This window comes from Amblyomma americanum, chromosome 6, assembly GCF_052857255.1.
Source record: "Amblyomma americanum isolate KBUSLIRL-KWMA chromosome 6, ASM5285725v1, whole genome shotgun sequence".
NCBI classification, from domain to species: domain Eukaryota; kingdom Metazoa; phylum Arthropoda; class Arachnida; order Ixodida; family Ixodidae; genus Amblyomma; species Amblyomma americanum.
Window position 1 is genome coordinate 24,238,734 of NC_135502.1, and position 5,246 is coordinate 24,243,979.

A 5,246-nucleotide genomic window follows, 5' to 3' on the forward strand; every position below is an offset into this window, starting at 1 on the left:
ACACGAAAAGGTTCTTCCCTCCGCCACACTGCGCAGGAACTTTTTCTGGCGCGGTATAGCTTCAACTACGGAGCCGAAAAGCACCCTCTGCCTACGCAGTAGAATATAGTTCTAGCTAGAAGTTATTAGTTTCCTCTGAAAACGTGCCGTATCAATATTCCTTACTTAATGTAAATTTCTAACATTGAAAGTTGACTTAAAGTTGTGTTAAAGAGGTAAGAAAAAAATGTTATACTTCTATGAATAACGCGAATTTGCTATAGGCCCGCCTGGTTACGGAATTCTTTCTTAGGCGGTGCCGGCTATACCAGCGAGGGACTGAAGCTGCCGCAAAGGAAGAAACAATTGGGCGGCTCGGGCTCGGCTCGTATCCTAGCGTGAATGCAAAAAACGGACCCGAAATTGTCTCCGCTACGTTCTTGATGTGGTGTATGCGGTGACGTAGAACAATATCTCATGTGCTCTGCAGATTTAAAAGCGGTAAGGTGTGTCCTACTCTTTAGTAAGGCAGAAACTTGGGCTAGTTGTATATTGTTTGAACTCATATTTTCTAGCGCTTAGTGAACACAAGGGACAAGAACACAAATACACAGGACGTACACAACTACACAGGACGTACGTCCTGTGTATTTGTGTTCTTGTCCCTTGTGTTCACTAAGCGCTAGAAAATATGAGTGTCCTACTCGATGCCCTCAAGAGGGCAGGAGTGTCATACGGTTCACTTCAAGGCATTGTTTACCCACGCAGACATCATTCATACAAAGAGAGAGCTTCCAGCCTTCTCAAATTTCTTCGAGGCTGTGATCTGGACTCCAGATGGTGAGAGCAACAGTTGATTACTGTTGTAGAGATTGTGTGCATGCCGACTTGAATCCGCCGAAAATCTCAAATTGGCAATTTTAATTAACATCTAAGTGTCGCTATAGTTTGGAGTAATTGCCAACAAAATAATTTCATGGTTAATCTCATCAGCAGCTAACTTCTACTTCTACTTCAACCTCTACCTCCAAGCGGCCAGGCGCACCGTACCATTGCCAAACTGTTTGGCGGAATGAATGTGCTACGGACGATGCTCACCTGTAGCCTCCAAGGAAGGCTCTCTACGAGTACAGCTGAACATAAACCGCAGTCGACTGACTGAAGTTTTCTTTTTATTAAAAAAAGAACCAACAGAGCGTGACCATTTGAGGTCTTCAGAAAAGAAATAAAAGGAATCAGAAATATGCGCATCTGCGGTTATTACAATTTTCTGTGGAAACAGAAAGACAAACCAGTAGATATTTTGTTGGGGGCTCCTAACTGATGTGTTTAAAGTTCTATTATCAAATGGGGTTTTACTCGAAACTCCGTAAATGCCGGTGTTATAATTTTGTCACCAGGAGCTCGGTTGCACCGTCACCGCTGAAAGCACGCTGATGGCGTATTAAAAATTTTGCTTATTATGTTAAATGTTATCTGGCCAGGGTCGCATCTGACTTTGTGTCTGTTAACATCGTTTCGGTACTTCCTTGGAGCGTTAAATACTAAGAGAAAAAATAAATCTATTCCCTATAAAGGTTACTTAGAATGTGCATCGCAAAATTAAAAACAGAACAAAAACGACTAAATCCCCCCTCAAAAACTCAAGGAGTTTTATTGTTCTTGGTTAGTAAGAGACCGTCTTTATCCCGCGTTTACAAAACTTAATGGACACTCCAGTGTTCGTTTAGAATTGTGTCTCAGTTTGCGAGTGCGGCTTTGTGAACAAGGGTAATGCAAAAATGGCACGAAAGGTCACAAGAATCTGCTGCTTGGAAAGGACGCTGCAACAAAATACTTGCAGCGTGAAAACACATTACAAACTTCATTTCCAAGTGTCTATTGCAGGATTCGTTGTACAGTCTTTTTGTTTTTCCACAAAGAAAAAGAGCGCGGAAATATCAATAAGAGAAAAAGAAGCGAACAATGCTCGGAGTCGGCATCGCGTCAAAAGGGGCTGCTTCCAGACCAGGTCACTCGCTCGAGGCAGAGGCAGAAAAAACAGCAATAAGATTCCAGGAATATTTATTGCCGACAACAACCCAGTAAGGAGCTCGGTTTCTTGGGTTCCTGAGCAGTGAAGGAAGAATACCTCCTCCATTCTCAGCCGCTGCGGAATGCTGCCGCGCGTGCGCGCACACGCTGTTTCATTGCTTCCTGAAAGCGGTAAGAAAGGGCAAGAGGTGCGGGCGCACAAAAACGTGCTACAGGGCGTGGAACTAGAATCGCAAGAAAGAGCTGCCGCCTCAGCTCGAGGGTTATAAGATACGTTGGGGTAAAAACCAAATGGCGCGTACTTTCTGAGCTTTGCAGGAGAGCACGAATGAATTCTTTTTTTCTGTCACTAAGCAGGTGACAGTTTAACTTCTCTGAGAAAAAGAATTTGGCTGCAATGTTTCACTTTGCAGAAGCGTAGCGTGGTAGTCTGTTTTCTCTCCTTTCTTATGTTCTGAGAAGCAGAGTAGTAAACTCATGTGCGAGAGCGAGAACAGACTTTATTCAGAGCATTGCACTCAGTTGTGTTCATTCTTGACTCACAGTCTGTGTTACAAAGGCAAACAACAAAAAGTAGGTGGAGAAGTTGAAAGAAGAATTTACTGAAAAAGGTTTTCTCGAGGCCTAACGGGGGTAAGGAAGGTAAGACAGGGCTGCGTTTGAGCCACCATGGAAGCTTCACTTGCGAATGTTCAGAGTGAGTTAAGTGTCTCTTTTGCGACAGTGTATGCTGTACACGCGTGCGCTTGTTTTAAGCCATTAACCTGCCAAGGTTTGAATGAATGGGATATTTTCCCAGTTTTTGTTCAACACCCTGTGCAGGCTTCCCTCCTTCTCATGTTGCACTCCGCTTTCTTCCCGTCCTTGCGCTTTCGACTGCAAGCTTTCTCCACTACCGAGAAATCTTCTTTCTCTCTCTTTAATTCAAGTTTCTCCTTCTTCTCATTACAGGCACGTGTAGCTTTCGCGTATGTTCCCAGTGAGCTCTCGGTCAGTGCTCACACTTGACAACACATCCATCAAATTATCTCTTCGTTTGAGAAACTGCAGTTTTACGTGCTCCCTCTCTCTATTCCCTTTCGTGCTGGCCGACCAGATTTCACAACCAGTTCGGAAAGAATCAATTTCAATCAATTTTTATGCGCTGCAGCGGAATCTGGATTTGCGTACGCCTGACAGATTTCGTCACTGCCGGCGGGTGGATGAATTGCAGCACGTGTGTAGGCTCTCTCTTGGTCAGGGGCTGCGGTCCATGTCTCTAGTTATACAAGTGCGCTCTAGGGATAAAAATACAGGCCTTGACACTTGGCGAGTATTGAGGTACAAATTTACAAAACGTTTGGTAGTATGACCCAGCGCTTGATGCACAGTTGAATAGAAGAAGAGAATCCGTCATCTTTCAGTAATTACTCTTCCACCAGATCGTAAAACCTGATAAACGTTTAGGCTCAACCCTGCACAGAGGAAGTTCAGGTGTATTTTCTGAAGGCAATGAGAGTGATATCTGTGACTATGATTTAGTTTCTTTTTGCATGGCGTTTTATAAAACTCTACCAGCTTTTTACGCACAACGTGTTTTGCGTCTTGCAGTGGGAATACAATTTTTTAGTTTCCAAAAGTGCCGAAAGCGTTGTTGTTGCACAGAGCCTTGTGTTTAGGTTTAGAAAGAACTAACCCGAAGCAACTCGGTGCGTCCACTGGTCCCTATTTGAACCACAGAAGGAAGGTTGCTTTCTAATTATTTTCACTATTGTAACGAACACTGTCGGGTCTTATTTTATTTGGTCCTGTGTTGAGAGGTAATTTCTGAAGGCGCAGAAAATAAACAGCGTTAATCGGCAGTAGTAGTCTGTCCGCTATACCGTGACAGCACAGGTTCGTCCTCGTTATTACGATGCTTTTCCAGTGTACGGAAGTGCCAGTGGCTTCAATAGGCGTTTCCTGGCAGTGAAAATGTATTCAATAGTAAACCCTAGTGTGGTTTTTGAATAAACGGTGTTCAATAATTACACTCTGTTTGATATTACAGGAAAAACCGATACCTTAGGAGTACTCACTAATACAGTCTGCGTCAGCCATGTGTCGAGCGCTCGGGCGATGCACTTGCGTGCAAACAAATCCAGATCTTGATGAAGCCTTTAGGTTCCAGGGGTCACACTTGCCCGGAAGTAGAGCCAGATAGACTCGATAATAAAGTAAACACGAGCACTTTGCCCAGAAATCAGGGGCTGCTCTCCAATTTTAGTTTTCGTTACCAGGTACACACTGCTCTATCGCTCTACTCAAGGGTGATGTGGACCGTAGTCACAGATTACAATGTTCTGTCTCACTTTAAATGAGACCATGGGTATACTTACTGATACGTAGCCAAAAAAGCGAGGAAATGTCTTCCAGCCAGGCATCATAACAAAAGCATGCTTAGCAGCCAGCGACTAGTGGGAAGAATTTTTCATGCTTCTGTGACCACACCAATTCTCTTTTGTCTGTGTCCTTTGTTTCTTTCCCCAAAGTTGACCGAATGATGCGTATGGGCGACGAAACATCAATACTATAGTCTCTGATTTTGTTATTGATGAAAATTCTTCATTTTATTACTTTTGTGATCTACATGAAGACGATCAAGAAGTTCACGAGCCAGCGAGCGAAGACAAAGAAGTGCTCATGACGTCTACGGCTGCAGATGGCAACGACAACAACAACAGATCAAGAAGGAAGCAGAATATTGAATGAATTTCTGAGTTGGTGCGATGTACGAGCCGAGCTGAAGTGTCGATTGCGACTACGGAGGTCGAGGCCACAAGGCGGAAACATAATGCTTGCGACGGCCGGTCCTTCTGACGAACGAGACTGCGCGGGTAGTCCGACGAACCGTTCCTGACAGTTTGTGATTCTACGTAGACACATAGGCATGATGGATTAAACTAGCGATGAATGGACTGCGTGCTTCTGACTACCTCAGCCAGAGTGAATACGCGGAACCTTGACCGAGAGAAATATATCTACGTTTCGCGAGTGGAGCTTGACCGATCTGCGAGAGAACTTCGCTACGCGACATTGTACAAATGTGGTACCGTTTTCCTAGGTAAATTGTATTAACTTTATGTGTTTTATATCCTGCCTTGTTTTGTACATGAATTATCGTTCTTGTGTTATCGCCTTTAATTCTACTGTCACCACTGTCAGTGCAGACCCACCCATCAGCTCGAGGACGGTAATGTCACATTTTATATTAT